The sequence below is a fragment of the Juglans regia genome, chromosome 12 (genome assembly GCF_001411555.2).
Source record: "Juglans regia cultivar Chandler chromosome 12, Walnut 2.0, whole genome shotgun sequence".
Lineage (NCBI taxonomy): Eukaryota > Viridiplantae > Streptophyta > Magnoliopsida > Fagales > Juglandaceae > Juglans > Juglans regia.
This window is the reverse complement of record NC_049912.1, coordinates 9,586,328-9,610,158: the sequence shown is the minus strand read 5'-3', so window position 1 is coordinate 9,610,158 and position 23,831 is coordinate 9,586,328. Positions and strand designations below refer to the sequence as shown.

General features: G+C 37.6%; 1 pseudogene; it reads right to left on the bottom strand.

Annotated features, from left to right (window-relative positions):
• Window positions 1-260: 260 nt before the first annotated feature.
• On the bottom strand, window positions 261-22,865 carry LOC109021060 (annotated as a pseudogene).
• Window positions 22,866-23,831: the final 966 nt, after the last annotated feature.

Below are 23,831 nucleotides of genomic sequence, written 5' to 3'. Positions count from 1 at the left end.
CAATATTAAAATATCCAATTCAAGATTGTCATAATCACCCGATTCAATTTGTTGAATCACCGATTCCCATTTTTCAAGCCTTGAGTAAAACAATAAATATTTGGATCATTTAATGTCAAAAATTTGAAGGCTGAAAGCCAAAATATAGAATTTAAATATGGACTTGTTTTAAAAAGAAAGCTGCATAATTTGTCGGATCAATATTTTGTTGATCTGTGTTAGATATATATGATAGCCACTCGGTTTATAACTTTAATTGACTTCGAAAGAGCACTTTTTCATTGATACACTTTCTTTAACCGATAATGTCCTATTAGTAAAAGGATGCAGGCAATACTGCTCAAAATCAATTGCTATTGAGGATGGAGTTGCAGTTCCAGCACCAAAGAGATCAACCTTGTCTTGGTGAGACCCCGATGAATTATAACACTACAAGGATTCAAAATTCAAAGAAAAAGGAATAACCTTCATGTGTTAATGCCATTAGAAGGTGCATTGCGTCCTTTGCATTCTGGGGAAAAACTAATGCAATATGAGCGACTCCAGCTGCAACAAAGGCAGCTCTTACCACTCGAAATGGAGATATTCGGCAGCACATTCTATCTGCCAATTCCTTGCAGCTTATCCAAATCACTCACTAGAGACTCAAACGTCCATAGGTTCACAGATATCCTGGACGAGAAAACAAAACTTTGTTTCATACAACTAAACTGAACTTATAACAACCAACTACCCCCACCACATCCAGAAATTTCGGGTTTTTTGTTTTCTTATAAAGAAAACAACTCAAGATGTGTAACATTGGTGATTACCTTATCCTGGAGTACTACTCCATCAGGAATTTCCACCTTCATACCAGGTTTCGCAACGACATTTACTCTCCCCTTCAAAAACGAAAGCATTATAGCAGAGGAAAGAAGTTAAAAGGACACTAAAAGATTGACCACTAAAGCATATTATCTCCCTTAAAGCTTTATTATGAATGGTTATATTATTTGCAAAAGAAAAGTTAGATATTAATTCAGCCCCATTAAAGCATGTACACACAGAACATGTTTTTAGTTTATGACACAGCCTAAAATATCCGAAGATGTTCTATGCAACCTCAGATGCTGGCATGGAGCAAATGGTTACCGAGCATGAAGGAAACATAAGATATTCTCTTAGTTTATGAGTTGCAACATAAACCTCTTAACACGTCTAACACAAAAACAGGACTTCTTTAAGACAAAAAGGCAAAATGGAAATTTTCAAGGGCAAAAACAAAATCCAAAAGTAAAACAATAGTGGAATCAGCACCAAATTTTTTTAACAGTATCAGAATGCAAGACAATGAAAAGCAGTGATTTTGATTACAAAATCACAAGACTAGGTATTGAAGCAACCACAGTACTCCCACATAACCCAAAAATGCTTTTTTGATACGTAATACAAATTTCATTAAAAGGGCACAAAACCTGAAGTCCATGGAACAGGACGTATACCAAATAAACAACCCATCTAGGAAAACAAAAGGATTAGAGAAAATCAAGGATATTAAGCCCATGAAAGTCTATAGAAGCTGTCCATAGGAGAAGAGTATTTAAAAAGGTCATGAGATCCTCCATCATCCGTATATTGAACTAAGAAACAATGGAACAAGCAACAATTCACTGAAAGAAGCATTAAAGTGGTCCAGAGGAGCATGTAAAATACCTTGAGAGTTATATCTGTTCCAAACCACACATCACCGTTTACCTTCAAGCTATCCAGCTCAATGATGCTAGGAATGGACCTAAAGCGACTTAGGAAGTCACTTACCTGAGAAAGAAGGAAATAATCACACAAAAAATACAGAATGTAAATGCAGACAAAGTAGTACCATTAAACAAATTTTCACCTTTCCAAATTCAGGGCCCAAAGAAATTGAAGGATTTACAGGATTTGTTCTCGCTGTATTGCGAACTAAAATGCCATTGCTATAGGTGTACAGATCTGACTGCAGAAATAATTCAATATTTTAATAATATTACTAAAAAAAATCCTAATTTTTTTTAAGGATCATAACAAAGATTATAGTTTAGAATTTAGACATTCATTAACCAACCTGGAGAAGAAGTAAATCTGATGTTCCATTGATCGGAAGAAAACGAGTTTGGGGGACATTAACACAAATTGCACGATCAAAGAACTGGGTCAACCATAAAAGTGACAGTCATGTAAAACTCACCATAAAGAAAGTGCAGAGCATAATAAGGATTATGGAATTGAAAGATACCCGTATTACTGAACCAGCTGCTGTCTCTCTACCCTGGAAAACAGAAACTTCATCAATTGCTTGTACTAAATATCCTTCAATCTATGAAAATTACCATGGTACCTTAGTGATAAAATCTTCCTCAAACTTTAGTGAATCAGTATCCAAAAGTCTTTTAGTTGCTTTCAAGTTCACCCACCTGTAGAAAATAACACATTTAGAAGTTAAAGGCATTGGAAGTTTCGGCATGGCAAATACACAAGGTTTTGTTTCACTCACAGGCTTCTTGTATCAATAAGTTTAAACTTGTCCGTCGACTTGAATTCGCCCATCCACAAAATTAAAAGGAAAATTGTTAAGAAGAAGGAACAAAGCATGATGCTAAATCAATACTTGATAATTAAAAAAAATGAAATACAGAAATGAGAATCCCAGTACAGAAATCCACTATAGGAGTAAATGAGTAATCAATAAACAAGATAGGGACCCCAGACACTTCTTCACCCCAAGAGACTCTTGGATGTCTCTTCCTCTACCAACCTATATGTGCTCGTGAAGAAGGGAGGAGCTTCAGCTCCGTCGCTCCAGCATCCTCCCCTCATGACCAGTTTTCCTCCACTTATTTGTCTTCTCTACTCTCCTCCTCCCCACAAAAAAAAAAAAAACAAAAAAGAACAAAATAAGGATTAAAGGCAGTTCATTGCCCCAGAACTCCCTGCTCGCCCTCACTCCACCTCCTTCATGCCCTACTCTGCCTTCCCATGCCTGAATGTGACCCGCCCCTTCAGCAGACATTCCAGCCTCATACTATATTCTCCTATTTGATCTTTCCATCTGCCTCTCCATAGGTCATGCACTCTCTTTTGCCTATGGATATGGCCAAATCTGACATCCCTGCAGGGCTCCAACCGCTGGGCACCACCCTTGCTGGTGACGAAAGAGTTACTCTCCATATCCCCCACACCATTGCTTACAGCACCATCCTCTCTGTTGTTGTGTCCCAGCATCTCTGATTAAGATGCAGGAGCTTCGCAAAGCAGCCTAACGCTAGGAACTGCTTCACAAACTACCACTTCAAGGGGCCTTCTTCTTGGCTAGTAGGTAAAGAATACGCTGGACTGGACCACATCATTGTCCATTTCAAGATTGTTTATGAATATCTTGTGTTCTTATTATTAATGTTATATTATTTTTTTAAATAATGCCATATTATCTTCCCTTTAAAAAGGGCAGGGAATCCAAACAATAATACTAGAAAGAAAAGGAGTAAAAAAACTTACATGTGGAACAGGTTTCCTTGAAATTTCAGTAAGCTGCATGGTAATAAGAAAAAAAAAAAAAAACAGTGAAATAAAGCTTTTGTCGAAAAACAAATTCCAAGTTAAAGATGCCCGATGAATCTTAAAGTCACTCCCTTAACCTCATTCCCATTCTTAAGGGAAAAATATGAGATATTTGAGCTAAAGCTCATTAGCAAATACATTTTCAATCATATACAGCATACATGATTAATTTATCAGGTCTCAATGCGACCCCAATGCCCAATTACTCCACCAATACTGGCTATCAATCAGTACAGTTTGCATCCCAGGTTTTAGACAAGATAAAAGGATGGACTCGTTTTAAATCTGTTTTACCACTTTAGAGTCGGACCATCTTCAGATCTATAAAAATACATGCTTTTGAAATGGCATGGGTTTGAAATGTATGCTTTCATAACAGCCGACAACCAAGATCATATTTAATATCTTGAACCACATGCCCTTGGGCTCATTAGGTTGGAGTGTTGAATATATATCATTCTTACTCTGACAAGCAAGATCATAATTAATGTTTATGCATGCTTCAATTAGAGTGGAGAACGTGTGCACATTGCAAGGATAAGCCTGAAATTTGAGGTTTCATGTGTATATGGCAAGAACATTTTTTTAGTATCTGATGAATTAAATATTTTGCACTTGAGCTATCCTTTTGCCTTTTTTCAATAAAATCCTCAATTAGCTATGAGAAAAAAAAAACAAAAAAAAAATCATTGTCCTATGATGAGAGTGGAAAGTGAATCTAATACAAATAGGACTTTCAAATTTAGGGTTATACTTGCACATTGGACTCATATTTTATGCTGCAAATAGTCTAATAAGCATTAGTCATTTTACTGAAATGAAAAGTTAATGCTAACTTGGTGACAAACTAAATCATTACCAAAAGAAAGCAAGCCACTTAGGCCAGCCAAATACCACCTACCTGGAAATTTTGTTGCTCTGAATTAAGAATACCATTATTCATATTGAATGAGGTGGTCTGTGTGACCTGAAGAAAACGTGAAAACTTAATAAATACAAAAATTAAGATGAGCCAAAGAGGTATAATGAATATAAATTTTTTTTTATATGTATAATGAATATAAACACACTTGCATACCTCCATACAATAATCGATCTTGTTTTGAATCAAATGATTTAAAATTTCTAAACTCCACTTAAGTTGCACAATGATCAAAATAAATTTCTAAACAAAAGTCTAAGAAATAATGAATGAGAACTGCATTAAGAAAGACCAGGATACTTGGGTCAATGACAGCAGCAACATTATCTGAGCCAACCACAAGAACATACTCCTTACCCTGGAAAGATTTTTGAAGAAGTCACTTTTATATTATTTAAAAAAATGAAGAAAAGAAAAAGGAAAGACATGTAAACAATAACATAACTAAACCTGTGATAATAGCACATCAAGGGTTCCACTGTTCATCAAAGAAAGGAACACAGCATCGTGGTCAAAAGAATACCTTCAAGTGCACAAAATTAGCACAGTCAATTAAAAGCTTCCTACTAATTGCCGAATGAAACCAAATATTTATTTTGATCGGTTTTTTTTTTTAACCAAATATTGCACACAAATAAATGAGCATCTCTCTTTCAAAAGAAAAAAAAAAAGTAAAAGGAGTTCAGGACTTTGACTGTTCTTTTATAGGTAATCATAAATTTTACTGATAATTTTAATTGGCATAGCCCAAGTGCACATGTTATATACAAGAGAAATACCGAATTAGATTAGGAGCCAAAAAAGGAAGTTATGTAGACTAAATTGATAAATACATAGCAAATCGCCCCAAAGGAACAAAGTTCTGGAAAAGAAACTTCTGAGACCATCTAATGTCTGCTCACAATCTTCCAAGTTTCCGTCATTCCTTTCATTCTAGATACACCACAAGGCACAAATGGGTGTCATCTTCTACTACCTTTCTAGGCATAACCTATGCTAATAATTTTTTGACAGTTTACTATTGCATTAAAGAATCATTTTTTTTACAATAATTTTTTCTGAATCAAGTAGGCATAGCCAAGCCATTACCTTCCTCAACCCCATACCTCAGCTGTAACCCAGCTCAGCCCCACACGGCAAAGGCATGGAGACAACCAACAAACATCCAAGCTGCCACCACATAAGCCACACCGTGAGCCCATCCGCCTCTCTCCTCCACGGACGTGAAACGAGAAGCAGGCAGCCCCCCCTACACAGACAACCTCTCTCTACCTCAGCTATGACACCCTCCTTGTTGCTGCACCAATGCGGCAAACGGCGTCCAAAGCTCAGCCCGATAGATGTTTGCACTAAACCGTAAACCACCACCCTCACAGCAGCACCTCAACCAACCGCGCAAAACTACATCCGCAGCCACCAGCAAACAAGCAGAATACTATCACACGATATAAGTTGTTTTATGACACCAAAACAGAGCACCTCCCCCCCACCCACCCCCACCACGAGCTGCAGCTTCACAGTTTTCTTTTCCAAGCCGCTCAGCCAACCCCCAAGAGAGGAAGCTAGCTAGTCAAAACAGAGCAAGTCTTCTTGCTCCTCAAACCAGCTCTGCCCTGCACGACCATCCACCTCTGATAAAACCACTGTAAGCCAACTCCTAAGGTAAACACAACTCCTAAGGGAAACACAACTCCTAGGGCAACTATGAGTCACATTCAAACACTCCACTAAACCCACAACACTAGGACAACCACACCCCTTGGACTCTACACCACCCAAACTCTATTTATAGATCCCATATGAGAGCCTACCTACCATTAGACAAGCCCTAAGAATAACCCCTCCAAGGCCATGAAATTATAATTGTTAATGCCAAAAAATCGCACAAGAAGCCGGAACGGAAGAAAGAGTCATTTATGGCCTACTGAGGTAGTCCAAGACTAGATGAGGTGGTTTGAAGCCCACGATGGCGGTCCGGAGCGATGGTACGGTGCCCGTACATATATCCATAGCAGTGAATAGAAAATAAATACAGAAAATATAAATAGAGATGGAGACAAACAGATTTACGTGGTTTGGCATAGGGCCTACGTCCATGGGTCGTTTGAAGGGCAAATCCACTATAATATGGGTATTTTACAGTCTCTCATATTCTCTTCTTTCTCTCTGTACAATGGAGGTCGGAGACCTATTTTCTAGAAGACATTCTGGAGCTCTTGTTCTGAGGTTAAAGATGACCTCTGTGTTTTCTCGTCATAGTCACTTAGCCATCTTCCAAAAGTCCCTCTTTCATCTGATCTCATCCCTCTTTATTCTAGCCCTTGGGAGCGGTGATGAAGAGCTGCTTTATGTCACCTCTCGCATGTCTGCTTGCTTCTCCCCTCCTTTCTCCTTTTTCTCCCTTTTACCCTGACACCTGCCTTCCCCTATTGTCTTGTCCTCCATGCATATCTGTCCTTAGTCTCACTTTCTGCTCCTCTTTCTCTCTCTTTCTCTTCTGGCCATTGCTTTTCCTTGTCCACTCCTTGTCTCTTCTCACTTGCCTCCTAATGTGGCCCTTTAATGGGCTAGGCCTGATATGGGCCTATTATTTTTACCCCCTTCACTAATCATCATAGCCCCTCCAAGGGCTTAGAATGCATCTTTATTCACGGGATTGGACAAGCATACATATAGGATGATTACTTGAATGAAATCATATGCATATTTGAGGACTTAGACCCACGATTTTGATGATTTAAACATAGGGACATATTTTACAAAGAGAGATCATGAGCAATTCGGGTGACATGTAGCATAGGCTTGAACATGGATGGATGCATTAAGGTTCAGATTATATGAACTTGCATTAAGTGTTAATAGCATGAATAGTCATAGGTTCGCTGGGCAAGATTAGATTTGAAGATCTTAGGGCTGATTTGGATTCAAAGATGAATTGAGATGGTTTTAGATGAAAGTTAAAAAAAAATATTGTTATAATATTATTATTTTTTTGGGATTTGAAAAAGTTGAATTACTTATTATATTTTGTGTGGGAATTTGGAAAAGTTGTAATGATGAGATGAGATGAGATGAAACGAAACAATTTCTGAATCCAAACGAGGCCTTAGAGTACATAGGTGATGGACTAAGATGATTAAAGTGAACCAAAAGCTAAAAGTTAAGGGCTAATTGAATGTTTAGAACCTCAATAGGTATTCAGGCAGTCTGGTAGTCTAACTAGAGAAGTTTTAGTCTTTAAAGTGATGATATACGAGATTATAAATTGATGTAATTACATATTTATTGGATAGGTGATTATCGATGTGTTAATTGCTGTTCAGAGTTGCAAGGGAAGTAACATGACCACACCCTTCATTGTCACGGATGTTTTCTATGTTATGTAAGTAATAAGATCGTGCCATTTGGACACATATTTTACAAAGCTATGTTAGTATTTATGATCATGTCTTTCAAATTGCAAAGCAATTATGAATGTACTTTATAAATGAAAAGCTCATTGGTCATGTCATGGTTTTTAAAGGAATGTTATAGGTAAAGCCTATTCATTGAAGCTCCCTTTATGTACCCAAGTCAAGATAAATTTCTCAAGTCATGATAAATTTCTAAATGCCATGATCTTATGCATAAGTTTCGTGTTAGTTACATGACACATGCATCAAGATATTTTATGAAAGGTCATGATTTTATATGAAAAAACGTATATTACAACATTTTATGAAAGGTTATTATTTCCCATGCATCAAGATATTATTTCACATGATTTTTTCGTATTAGTTGTATGACACATGCACCAAGATATTTTATGAAAGGTCATGATTTTATATGAAAAAATGTATATCACGACATTTTATGAAAGGTTATTATTTCATTTAAAATCTATGATATGATAAGGTATGATAAGGCAAGACATGACAAGAAAGTATGCATGTATGATTATAATAAGGTATGACTTTTAAGATACGTAATGGTCTATGTTATTGCATTACCAGGATGTACACGCTGGTAGTGCACCCAGTGTTATCATTCTTATGTACGGATTCCCAACCCATGGCCATGAGCAGAATCATAATTTTCAAGACTCACTAACCCTAACTTACGAGGGTCGACAGCGGATACTGGCCTATAAGGACAAGCGAAAGAAAAGTTACAAAATTTCATGCACAATTCATATATTGTTCATGTTCATGTTAATTATGAATGTAACTATCAATATGCATGTTTTCCAAGAAACCTTATGTTTATATTATATTTATTGTATGATGTATTGCTTCTTGAGTATTAGACTCATTTTTGTATGTTTTGATGTTTTAATCACCCCAGGTGATGATCTTTATAAGGATGGAGCTGCAAGACAAGACTTGGCCCAAGGAGGCGAGGGAGAGGCGTAGAAAGTATATGACATGCTCGATTCTATAATTTTCAGTTTAATAAATTATTCTGTTAAGCACATGAGACGATTGATTTTAATAAGTGTTTCCACATACTCTCTTTTAAATTTTAAGTATTTTAATAAAGAATGACTTTGTTTATTTTATGGGATCTTTTGTACCTGGCGTTTCATTAAGAAACAAAATGTTATATTTAAAGGTTATTAGCACACCAGTTCTCCTAGATTTCCTAAAAGTGTCATTATTCTTAACCCTAGGGGGACGGAATGTTACAAAACTGCAAAATGTGTAGGGAGCGAAAAATCTGGACAAAAGTCAGTGCACATAACCATTTTTCTTGATCTCTCAAACTGTGCGAGCATTAAACTCTCACACTCTCAAACTATTCGAAAACTCGTGTGTAAATTCAAGATAACACCCAACAAAATAGAGGTCTAGAGGCAACATAACAGAACCGACAATTGTGTAAGATCCTGCACGCAATGCTAATTTGTGTAATGTAAAAATTGAAACAAAATGGTGCTTTTTTTTTTTCTCTCGGTTTCCCTTTGTTTCTCACTTGCTTTGTCTGAAATCAAACATCTAGGTTAAAAAAAAGGCCCAAAAATCTCGATATGTAACTGAGGTGATGTAACACAGTGGCAACGTAAACTTCACAAGTAACATAGAAAACAAAGACCATTTATTTAAGTACATATATGTATTAGACCTGCCCATTATAGGTTTAATGATCAAGCAAGCGCAATACAAATGTCACGAGATTTTTGGAGCTTGATTGATGTTGTTATACATATAATCGAAGGTCTTGTCAACAGACTTTGGTCAAGCACATTAAGAAGAGAAATGATTTAGCCACAAAAAAATCCTATAAAAATAAACTCACAAACTGACGTGACTTGATGTATACGTTTAGATTGTAAAGCTACTTTTATTGTAAAATAGATCTAACGAATCATATGAAGCCATGTCAGTTTGTGGGTTTACTTTTGTGGGATCTCTTTGTAGCTATAGAACTTCTCCATTAGGAATATCATAGCAGAGACAGTAACCTATAACCCATAGGTCTAAGATTAATATAATAATATTTCAATTGTTAGGATTATTGGAATGAGAGATTCTTAGGGACCCCGAGGTAAAATATGAAGTTGGACATACTATGAAGGCACGTGTTGGATACCTTCGTGAATCGAGTGTAAGATTAAGGACCCCAAACTTTGGATAGTTCTATTTTTTTATTTGTATGACATTATTTTATGTGGAGTTAAGCTAGAAATTTGGGTGAAATTATTATTAGGCTTTTAATAGAACTCTTTGTTAAGATTTACATTTTAGGCTATTGGACCCCCAGAGTGTATGATGATCGATACTATGCACACAAATGAGTATGCCTAAAGGATTAGGAGGTATGTGAGGCACCAAACTAATATACTAGAGGATTAGAATCTCAAAATATTAGATTTGACTAAATGATCGAGGATTTAGAATAGAAACATGGAAAGGATGTGACGGATAAGTATGTAGGTTGTTTGACTTATCAAAAAAAAAGTATGTAGGTTGTTTGAGGTACTAAAAAATTCAAAGGACGAAATTTTTATGAGGGAAAATTGTAACAACCCAATCCAACGTTATTGGGGATTCAATAAAGATAATTTTATTATTTATGCATCATGATATGTTTTCATTTATGATTATGATAAACTATGTAATTATGTATGCCACATGCATCACGGTAAGAAAGATAAAAGACAAGATATGGAAAAAGATTTAAGAATGACCAAAAGAGATGCATGATACCAATGCAGTTATAGGTGAATATGCAAGTCACGGACCTAAGCATGGTCTACCATAGTATGTTATGAAGGTATTTCATGAATTCTTCTCGGTTGGAAAATTTGAAAAAAGCCTCAACGCCACTTTTATTACTCTTATTATTCCCAAAAAGATTGGGACATCGGAGGTTAAGGATTACTGGCCTATTAGCCTTGTGAATGGGATGTATAAGATCATTTTTAAGGTGCTTGCAAATCGATTGGGAGGAGTTTTGGGACGGATCATTATGAAATCCCAAAACGCATTTGTACAGGGAAGATAGATACTGGACTCAGTACTCATTGCCAATGAACGTTTAGATGGTAGACTCAAATCGAGTAATTTGGGTCTTGTGTGTAAGTTGGATATGGATAAGGCCTACGATCATGCCAACTGGGATTTTTTGTTATACTTGCTTGGACGGTGTGGTTTTGGGGAGAGATGGTGCACATGTATTAGGTGGTGCATATCGATGGCGCGCTTCTCAGTTTTGGTGAATGGCTACCCAATGGATTTTTTTAACAGCTCCCGAGGCCTGAGGCAAGGGGATCCTCTATTCCCACTTCTCTTTGTCATGGTCATGGAGGCATGTAGCAGAATGATATCAGCGATGGTTGATAACGGGTTTTTGATGGGTTTCTCGGTTGGTGACATACATTGAGGTACTACTCACATTTCTCATTTGTTGTTTGCAAACAATACCCCTATTTTTAATGACGCAGAATTATGCCAGATTCGGGCTTTTAAGGGTATTTCTACTTTGCTTTGAGGCTATTTCCAGGTTAAAAGTGAATTTATCCAAATAAGAGTTGATTCCAGTTGGCAATGTTCATAACATTCGGCTACTGGCTAACACTCTTGGCTGTAAGGTCTCTTCTTTCCCTATGAATTACATTACCTTGGCCTTCCTCAGGGGGCCGCTTCCAGGGCAAAAACTATTTGGGATACAGTATTTGAGAAAATTGAACGAAGATTGGCAAGTTGAAAAAGGTTGTATCTGTCGAAAGGTGGTAGGATTACACTAATCAAAAGCACTCTTTCCAACCTACCTACCTATTTTTTATCCTTATTCTCAATCCCTACAAGTGTTGCATCATGTATTGAGAAACTGCATCGTGATTTTCTTTGGAGCGGACTTGAGAATGAATTTAAATTTCATCTAGTCAAGTGGGACAAGATATAATCCCCAATCTCTTATGGTGGCTTGAGATTCATAAATCTGAGGGTGTTCAACCGGGCTTTACTTGAGAAATGGCTTTGGCGTTATAATATGAAACATGAAGCTCTATAGAAGTCGCTGATTGATTACAAATATAGAGCTTGGTGGTGGTGGTGGTTTTGGGGTGGGGGGGGTTTGGAGAGGGGTGTACTAAGGAGGTAAGTGTGGCTTATGGCATGGATCTATGGAAGCACATTAGACGAGGGTGGGAAGCTTTTGTCCGGCATACTAGAATTGTGATAGGAGAAGGCTCAAGAATTAAATTATGGCACGACATATGGTGTGGAGATTAAGCTCTTCGGGACTCATTCCCCACAACATTCATACTTGCATGTGAGAAAGAAGCTTCAGTGGCGGACCTTATAGAGTGGGATGGTGATTTACTACAGTGGGATGTGAGCTTTACTAGGACGACCCAAGATTGGGAAGTCAACAATTTTGTAGAATTCTTCCAACTCTAATACCCAATGAGACCAAGCAATCAAGGAGTTGATACTTTGTGGTGGTTACCTGCTAGAAAAGGTATTTTTTTCAGTTCGCTCTTTCTATAAGGCCCTCACACAACCGCATAGTAATCTATTTCCATGGAGAAGAATTTGGAGAAATAAGGCCCCTCCTAGGGCGGCATTTTTTGCATGGACAACGTCTTTGGGAAAGCTTTTGACGATGGATAACTCACGGAAGCACAGGATGATAGTGGTGGAATGGTGTTGTATGTGTAAGCAAAGTGGTGAGACTGTAGACCATCTTCTGCTACACTACGAGATTGCTAGAGCAATATGAGCCAATGTATTCCAACTCGTAGAGCTAAGCTGGGTTATGCATGCTACTGTAGCTGAACTTCTGGCTCGTTGACCGAACCTCGCCGGTATTCCACAAATTGCAGCTGTGTGGAAGATGATCCCTATTTGCATTCTATGGTGTATTTGGCAGGAACAAAATGACCGAAAGTTCGAAGATAGGGAAGGCTCTTTGGAGGAGATTAGATTACTGTTTATTTGTACTCTCTTTCTTTGAGCCAAAGCTGTAGATTTCAATGGTCTTGATTTTCAAGTTTTTCTTATTTCTATCTATTCCCCCTAAATAGGGGTAATCTCTTGTATACTACCTATGTACTCAGGTTTTGCCTATTCCTACTAATATAATATAATTTTTTACCTATCAAAAAAAAGTTAAGCGGTTCCCCCTGTGGGCACAGGCAATGGAACCGGTGCACAACCATGCACTCAGGGTTAAGGTGTGCTGGCCATTAAAGAAAGGAAGATACAAGTTTAATGAGTTATGCTAGTACATGTTACATGTTTATGTTTTTTTTATCGGTATGTTACACGTTTATGTTGGTTTAAGTAAAAGTATTAAGTACGCACATATTCAAGAAAACTCTATGTTTATTATGATTATTATATGATGTACTACTTCTTGAGTATTCAACTCATTTTTCTATATTTTTATTGCTTTAACCACCCCAGGTGAGATCTTTATAGTGTTGGAGCTGCAAAACGAGACTTGGCCCAAGGAGGTGTGACAGATGCCTAGATCATATATAGAGTTTTTAGGTTATGATTTTTATAATACAAAGTTTGAGAAATTTTAATAAGTGCTTCTGAAAACTCTCTTTTATATTTTTAGTATTTTAATAACGAATGACTTGATTTAGTATATAGAATATTTTGTATCTGGTGCTTCATTAAGAAGAAAATTTTAAAGGCAAGATTAGTAGCACACCGATCCCTCAAATTTCTAAAAATGATGTTATTATTAACCCTTGGGGGACGGGGTATTACATAAAGGAATGTCGTTATTTTCTAATGCAATGGCAATTGGTTTTGTTCAACCAAATTGTAAGACCTCGTTTGGTTACACAGATGAGATGAGAAATCTATGAATAGTAGTGAAATAATTTGTGAATAGTAGTGAAATTATTTGAGTTAAGATTTTTATGGGATTTTGGGAAAGGAGAAAAAAAAATTGAATAAAAAAATTTTAAAGTTAAAAGAAGGTTAGAATATAATTTTTTAATATTATTTTCATTTTTGGATTTGAAAAAATTTAATTGTTTCTTGTATTTTGTCTGAAATTTTGGAAAATTTGTAATGATTAGATAATGATTAGAAGAAAAAGTTGAAATTTAAAATTGAAAAATATTTGTGTTTGAATGGTGTTTGGATGTTGAGATGAGATGAGATGGTTTCAAAGGTTTGTGAAACCAAACCAAGCCTAAATGCCAAGAACCTTTTTTTCCTAAGTAATGTGGGAACCCATTCACCAAGCTTCCATCTCCCCACTCTCATGCCTAGCTCCTCATCAGGGTGTATCGTCATTACATGGCTCAAGTCCTACACTTCTAATTGTGATATGACTCTAATACCATTTTTTTTTTATATAAGTAAAAATTTCAGTGTACAAGAAAACAATTTGCCCAAAATGACCCAACAAGCCCTTAATGACCCAAAAAGCCCATAAAAAAACCAACCCAAAGTACATCAGACCCGACCCCAATCCTTGTTTCCCGTAGAACTAAAACTCTACCCGAACACCAACCCCAACACCTTGATTCCCCGTCTTCCCAATACCCTCCCTTTAGACTTCCCTCCAGTTGAACTATCACCCTTAGCGTCGTAGTTAATTGTCAAAAAAACACGCTGTAACTCCCTACTTTTCTTGAAGCTTGATTTGGTTTCAAGTGTGCGGCTTGCCTCGATCGCAGTAATTAGTTCGTTAAATTGGTCTTCACATCCTCCATATGAAATTCCCATGAACTGCTGAATCTCGTTAACTTTAGGCAGAATCCAATCCGCTATTGGAGGAAGAGAGACCAGGGGAGCCACAATATCCTCATCAACCTGCACTCCCGACTCTAGACATTCCTCTACACAAGGCACCAACGCCAAACCCATTGGTTCTCCAGTAACTCCATTGATTCTCTCCAATGGTATTGGGATCCCCATTAGAGATTCTGGGGTGACAACAAGTCCCTTCACCTCTGGGATGATAACGGATCCTACATCTCCTTCAAACCTCAGCAGTACACCTTTTTCCTTCAACTCTAACGAGGGAGCCATAGTTTCTTCAGGGACCAAGGGTGTAATACCGACTATCGATCTATCCTGTGTTACACGAGGCGAATGACATTCCATTACTGATGTCTCTACACCAATACCCAATGTAGACCCCACTTCAAATAACCCAGATTTCCTTTTGACCAGTCATACTCTCCTGGATCTGGTTATAGGGACAGGGCCGAATCCGATCTTCCGTTTTCCTTTTTCTAAGTTTATAGGATTCGGGCCTATCATGTTTCTTACCACCTTGTTGCCTCTAGCTGAAAGCCGATCTATTTTCGTAGACAAGAAAGTTATCGTTGTCTTCAACTCACAAGTTGGGTTTCCATCTCCTTTAGAGAATTGTGCATCTCGACAAGCTGGTCTTGAGGTGTGATTGGCAGACCCCCCACACTCTGAACCCCCGAAGCATGTCCCGTCTTTAGAGCTGCCGCATAGGATTGCCTCGCCACCGAGGATGTACTTGGGTCTTTTTCCAAGTTCTCCCTTCCTACCACACCACCTTGTCCTTCCAAGTCGTCACTCCCTCTCTTACCGAAGGAAAAATGACGTAGCACCTCCCCCATCCTTCTCCTACCACTACCCCCCTCTTCAGAAATGAAAATAAAATTCCTCCTCCCCCCACCACCATACTCCTCCACCGCCATATAACGTCCGTAAGCATTCGAGTAGCGATGCGCTGTGAAACTACGCGACCTTCCCGGACAGTGGAGAAAAAATCTTGTTTCTTATCCTTAGTACACGCTTCTATGGCCTTGGCCAGCCACTGCACTGTTGTCGAACCCAGAACCAACTTAGATATCACCCTTCGACTCCTTTCAGTAATGGCCAACATGCTCCCCTCCTTTACAAGTGTAAAGGATTTAGATTCTATGGCCAACTCAATAGAAGAACCCATACTGACCCACTCCCCTTCTTCAACAACCATTCATCATCTCAGAGAAACCAGATCAAAAATCTGTTGGGAGCTGCAAGCACTGCGAAGTTGTGGACTCCAGGTCGTGCTCACTGCAAGCACTGCAGAGTTGTTTCCAGCTGCAAATCGTGCTCACAGAAGACGCCGGAGCACTCGCCGGAGCCTTTGAGAGGATCACCGGAGTACTCTGAGAGGCAAAACAGCGATATCTAAGACGCTGGAGGTTGAACCGATGCCGGACGGTCCTCAGCGAAGTCGCCGAGGTCCGTCGTCTTTATCTCTGCCGACAGTGCGGTGTGTCTCGCCGACAAAGGGTGGGTGGCGGCAAATCTGGTTCCTTAGGGTTTTTGCGCTTCGTATTGTTTTCTCTCTCCTCTGGAACGAAGCCGGATGGCCCTCAGGGAAGTCACCGGGGCCCGTCGGCTTTGGCTGTGATGACGGTGAGAGGTCACTCGCCAGCAAGGGTGGCGCCAGCTTCCTTAGGGTTTTACGTCCGAGAGAGTTTTCACGCTATGTAGACAGCCTAGTCCTCTAATACCATTTGTGACAATCCAAAGAAAGCCCAAACTATATTTGAGCTTATTCTCCAAAAGGATCAATCCGAGTTACACTTGGAACTTTCTAGAATCATTATAACCTAGCATGAAATGGTGCCGGTGGGGAATGTTCCCAAAGCGGCAACTCTAGCCTCTCTCTTGGGATGTTTTTTTTTTTTTTTTTTTATAGGTAATAAGAGATTTTATTCCAAGTAAATAGGCATAGCCCAAGTACATAGGGAGTATACATGAGAATACACCTACATACAAACTAAAGAAAAATGGAATTATGATAAAGCATTACAAATATTCATGTACTTCACTAGATTGTTCATCCAAAAATTTAAAGTACTAAAGAAAAAATCCATAAATTCCCCCATTGTGTGTTCACAATATTTGAAGCACCTCTCATTTCTCTCTAGCCATAGATACCAGAACAAACACTAAGGAATCATCCTCCATTCAGCTTTATTGCCTCCACATCCCGCAATGCCTTGCCAACTAGCCAAGAAATCCACCACTTGAAAAGGCATTACCCAAGCAATGCCTACCCTTGCAAATAACTCATTTCATAAAGCAATCACCATTTTGCAATGAAGAAACAGGTAATTGATTCGCCATCTTTTTTGCACAAGAAACACCAATCTATCATATATTAACCCATTTTCTTCAAATTATTAGTAGTTAGAACTTTCTCCAATGACACCAACCAGCAGAAAAATGCAACTTTATTGGGCACTCTAGCTTTCCAAATGCATTTTCGGGGGTATGTTGTATTATCATGTCTATTTAACATCTTGTAATAGGAATTCAACGAGAATCTGGATTTATTATCAACTGCATCCTATCCTCCCTGATCAGATCAATCTTCGAGTCATAAAGCTTTACAAAGAAATCAGCAGCTTCACTCACTTCTCAGTCCTGTCAATCTCTATTAAATTCCACATTCCAATTCAGCATGTTATTAGAGAACAAGTAAGAATCAGCCACAGTGGCCCCTTTATTTTTAGCAATCCTGGAAAGACTAGGAAAAACTATTTTAAGAGGTAAATCACCACACCAAACATCGTGCCAAAAGAGAATATCTGTCCTGATCCCCACTTTGAAGTAAATGTTTTTAACAAAATCCCCTCATCCCAACCAAATGGACTTCCATAATCCCACCCCAAATACCCCTTTTATTTCATTAGAGCACCAATTCCCCCACATCCTTCCATATTTAGCAGCCACAATATGTTTTCACAATGCATTTCTCTCATTCTTATATCTCCAAAGCCACTTCCCAAGAAGGGCTTTATTAAAAAGTTTTAAATTCCGCACACCTAAACTTCCACAAGACACCGGAGTACAAACCTTATTCCAACTCACCAAGTGAAATTTTCGTTCCTTCCCAAATGCAAGCCTCTCTCTTGGGATGTAAGGCATCTTCTTTACCTCTTCAGTGTCTTGGATTACCCTTGGGTGCTTCCTTCAAATCAAAGCAGATTTGGAGTGTTGTGATTGAAAAGGTGGAGCGCAGGTTGACATCCTGGAAGAGGTTGTATGTATCGAAAGGTGGTAGGCTCACATTGATTAAAAGTACTCTCTCTAACCTCTCCACCTATTTTTTGGATAAATGATTGTGGTGGTACCAACAAGAAAGGGGGGCCTTGTGGTAGTCTATCATTGCTGTACAAGTTGGGGAAGCATGGGGTGGTTGGTGCTCAAATGAGGTACGGGCTCACATGGGATAGGTTTGTGGCAAAACATTAGGAAGGATCGGGAGACTTTCAGGAGACATATACATGTTGTGGGCGATGGCTCTCGCATCAGATTTTGGCATGATAAATGGTGTGATGACCGTTGTCTCAAAAACACCTTCCCCGCCATATTTGAGTTAGCACGAGTAAAGGATGCAGCGATAGCAGACCTTTTGGCTTTTTCTAGTGGCTCCCCTCAATGGAATATGGACTTCACCAGAGCAGCCCAAGGCTGGGAATTGGAGGTTATCTCAGACTTCTATGTGGCACTGTATTCCGTACATATGACCAAAGGTACTATGGACAAGATGTTTTGGAGCCCTTCCAAGAAAGGTAAATAGTCAGATCATTTCACAAAGTTTTATCGAACCCAGGCAGACCCACATTCCCATAGAAGAGCATCTGGCAAACCAAAGCTGCTTCAAAATCAACTTTTTTTGTTTGGACAGCAGCATTGGACAAAATTCTCACCACAGATAATCTAAGTAGGCATCGGTAAATGGTATTGGATTGGTGTTACGTGTAAGAAAAATGGTGAATCAGTTGATCATCTGTTTCTACATTGCGAGGTCGCCAGGACCATGTGGGCTGATTTTTTTATAGGACTTGGTTTATCATGGGTCATGCCCGGTAGATTGGTGGACTTTCTAGCAAGCTAGAGAGGCCTTCGAGGAAATTCACAAGTTGCAGCAATATGGAAAATGGTCCCCATATGTACATGTTGGTGTATTTGGCAGGAGTGAAATAATAGAAACTTCGAAAACCACGAGAGAACGATGGAGGAGCTGAAAATTTTTTTCTTTAAAACATTGCTTTCTTGGGTGGGGGGCCATTGCTTGTAACGGACTTAATGTCCATGATTTTCTACTTTCAATTGTAAACCATAGCTAGGTACATGTATACTACCTGTATACTTAGGCTTTGCCTATTCTTATGACTAAAACTTCTTGATTACTGATATAAAAAAAAAAAATCATTATAACCTAGCTTATAATCCACACAATGTCCGGGCTTACATATTTTTAATTTTAATTTTTTATTTTTGATCAAATGGAAAATGATGGTTTTGAGATCTCTAAATATTCATACTATAATAGTTCTATCTTTCATTTCCATAAAGACTCTCTAAGGCTTCCTATAATTTATTTACCTAAAAAAATCACATCGTAAATAATTTTACTTGTAATTGTTAATACTAGACATTGACTAAAGTCTAAAATTATATAACACACTTTTATCAACTAAAATCATAGGAAAGTATTGAATGAGTTTTAGCACTGTTAACCACAAAACAATGTTATATACATACAGAAATATGTTAGAAATAAAATGATATAATAAATTACCGTAGCTATATATTTGAGGAAATGAATTAAAAGTTCAAATAGATCATAATAGATTCTTTTTTTTTTTTTTTTGTTCAACCCAAACTAAAACAGATTCACCGTAACCTTAACTTAGCCCTATTGGAGCATAAACCTGTATCTAACTTGGGCTTTTCTTAACCCCAAGGGGTTGGCCCAAGTGGTGATGGCCTTGGTCTTGGGGTATCACTCACTTCAAGGTCCAAGGTTCAATACCTCATGGGTGCAAACAATCCTTTGGGGCTACACTCCCAGGTGAAAAGCCAACGATTTAACCAGTTTCATGTAGGGTAACTTCTGAGGGTGCAATGCACGAGACCTGGATTTACTCTGCAGGAGTAGGTCCGAAGGGCCCTGCCTTGGAGAGGTTTCCCGACATTAAAAAAAAAAAAAAAACTTGGGCTTTCTTGGTTGTTACATAACAAGCATTCAACATAAATTAATTAATCAATTTATCATGTTTTCAAGATAAAAGAACATTAATATTTTTTTTATTAGTATAAAAGAACATTAATATGGTTGTATACTAAATAAGAAGAGGGATAACAATGCAAAAGATGACGTACGATTCATTCTCACTAATCTGTCCATCAAATGATGATTTCAGCATCACAATGTTTGACTTGGGATATTTCTCCAAAACCTAAATTACACAGGTTGCAATGAGTAGATTCTAGTAATATCCACAAATATAGGAATGAAAAACAAAACTTACCTTCACCGTATCGTCATTTGTTTTGATTGTGTTCATAAGAAGCAAAGGAATATTGCATCCGTAATTGGAGTTGAGAGACTACAAACAATTAAAACATGAGGATATGTTCAAACCATGACAAAAGATGAGGCAAAAAGAGCCAAACACTGAGTCACTGACCTCAATTCTATTAACAATCATGTCGAGAAGTGTCATCCCATTACAAATTTCAACTGCAGACCTACGAAAAAAATATGACAATAATAGGAAATTTATAAATTCAATAGCGGACTTGCAAAGAATGATTCCATGAAAAAGCTACAACAAAACCATAAATAAGGCACATTAAGTCCACAGGCACAAATAAACCTCCACTTTTGAAATGCTATTAACTATGTGCATCATGCTGTAGGGAAAAAAAAAAGGTTGGCACGCTCTATGAATATACAGACAAGCTACAAGCATAGCCTACTAAACAAGTTGTCCTATTTTTAATTCATAACACATTTGCCAATTATCATAATAATTATGGCGATTCTGCAATGATTCAAGCCCATATCTGTATTTTAGGTAAAGATTTTAAGTTTTCCACAAAATTCAAGCATGCTTCATTAGAGAACTTTATGATCTTGAAAAACTAGAAAATTATTGGAAGAAGCTGGATTGTGTTATTCTATGGTCATGTGGTTATATGATTGAGGTATAAGTTATAGATAAAACAAAATTAAGGACCGCAATGTTGGTTTCTTTAAATGATTATCAACACATGAGCCTATACATGAAAAATAGTGGGGAGGGGCAGATAAGTCCCAACTATACCCATAAGCCGAAGCTGCTGAACAATTTCGGGTAACAACAGATCTCTTTTGATAGGTTGGGTAAAGACAGATGGCAGATCTAGGAAACATCACAATGAAATTTCAGGGATGACAAAAAGACTAACTGAAAGTAAAGAAAAAATATACATACAATGCAATAATCATGCTAAGACCTTTTTCTCATACAGAACCCTTGACCATTCAATTTAGAGATAAATACTTTAAAAGAAAAAGACGGACATATAGAGTCAAGGAAGGATGTGACTTGTCAATAACCAATAATTCACGTGGCCATACAACAAGAAGAATGAATCACCACAATAACTTCTCATGGTTTCAACTTCAAGATAAGCAATTGTAATGTTTAAAAACTATAAAAGATGACCAATCCATTCCATGATTTTTAAGTCCACAGGTGAAACCCTCAACATATGCAATTCTAATTATATTGGCAAGAATTCATATCAATAAGAATGCCTGCCACACAACTGAATGGACTACTGTGATTGAATCTTTGTCCATTCATTAGAGGAGTCCACCTCATCAAAGATAAGGATATCGAAGCATCAAATGTTTCATTAAGTAATATGGTCTTACTTAGGGCCATCAAAACCCATCTCGGTACCCAAAGCTCCATTGAACTTCAACACAACGAGTTTATCCAAAAGCTCCTTAATTTCATCTCTATCTACATGGACAAAATAACTTCGTTAAAAGGTATACTGAGCAGCTGAGCTCATTAGCTTTTACATGGACTACAAATACTAGAAAAATGACACGTGCACGAAGGCATTACCTCTGGAAATCGGAGCCAGGCTCTCCCAAGGAACAACTAGCACTTCATCCCTAGAAAATTCGACATTCCCGCTCTTGCCCTCCTCAATGCGTTTCACTGCCTCACTGTCAGAGCCACAATTTAGGACCCACACAAACCAAAAAACTCATAATTTGTTTCAAAAAGTGAAACACAAAAAGAGTGGGATAAAAAGAACTTAAACACGAACTAATTATGATAAGATTCATCTATACCCGTTTTCTTTCTTGGAAGGATGATCAGCCCTAGTAGAATCTTCTTTTGGCGTGCTGCCTAACCTCTTCTGCTCCAACAGAAAAGTCTTGGTGATCAAATTACAGAACAAATACACAAACTGCACGGAATCATTGGCAGGAACCGGGTAGGCGATACGCTTGTAAATATCGAGCGGCATGGTGGAGTCCACGAGCGCCACGACCGGAATCTGCAGCTTATCGGCCTCCAAGACCACCGAAGATTTCCTCTCGGTGTCGAGGATGACAACGCAATCAGGAAGCTGCGGAGGCGCGAAGCAGAGCTTCTTGTTGCGAGAGCGGAACTTCTTGGGGCTACGACTGTTGGTGAGGAACCCACCAGTTCGCCAGAGCGAGTTCTGGTTGGGGTTGTAGAGCTCGATCTTCTTGGTCATCTGGTCGAAGATCTCGTCGAACAGCGGGTTGGTGTTCACGAACATGAAACGGGCCTTCTGGCGGGCCAGGGAGCCGATGAATGCGCAGGCATTGCGGAGGGAGGGATCAGGGTTTTGTCGGAGTCGATGATGGCCATGCCGTTGCGGATGCCGTAAGTGTAGACCTTGAAGTGGTCGACGGCAACGCGCCGACCCATGTGAGCATTCGTGCTCAGAAGCTTCTGGATCACAACAGAGTGGATTGTCATTGCTCACTCAGATTATCACATCGGAGTGGAGAATGCAGGGGTTTAGGGTTTATGGCCGCAAACGTTAACTCTGGAAATGGAAACCGGAGACGACAATACTTGTAAACGACCCGCGAATCCACACGGGTTAACCACACCCGAAATTAGTGGTTTGAATTTAATATAGATTAACTTGAACGAGTTAATTCGACAAGTTAAAATTAATAAATCGATCAATCGAATAAATAATATTTTTAAATTTTATAAATATTTAGTATTAATTTAAGGGTGTAAATTCAAACCGAAAAACTGATTCAAACCGGACCAATTTTCCTGGTTTTGAACCGTCTAGGACCGAATCGGTTCTTAGAATGTGAAAACCGGTCTGGACTAATCTGGTTCCGGTTTTAGAATTTTCCGAACCAGACCAGTTAATAAAAAATATATATAAAAAATAATATTTGTATTATTGTATATATAAGTTTTATACAAAATATTTTATATATATATTAATATATATAAGTTTTATATATTATGTATAATTATAAATTTTTATGTGAAATTTTTATGTATAACATATATAATTATATATATTCATATATGAAATAATTTCTTATTATAAATTATAAATTATTACATAAAATGTTAATACTAATATATAAGTTTATAACTAATACTAATAGTCTAATATAGACTAATGACTATAGTTATACTTATAATTAATATTACAAGTTTTTACTAAAAGTTTATAACTAATACTAATATTAAATATATAGTTTATAACTAATACTAATATATAACTTATAACTATACCATTAGTCTAATATTAATACTATTATACAGTCTAATATATTATTTAGCTATACTAATATATAAGTCTATAACTATTTAACTAATACTAATAGTCTAATATAGACTATAGTTATATTTATACTAATATAGCTATATTAAATCACTAAACGCTTATAACTAATACTAATATATAGTTTATAACTAATACTAATATATAAGTCTATAACTATTTAACTAATACTAATAATCTAATATAGACTATAGTTATAATTATACTAATATAGCTATACTAAATCACTAAAAGTTTATAACTAATACTAA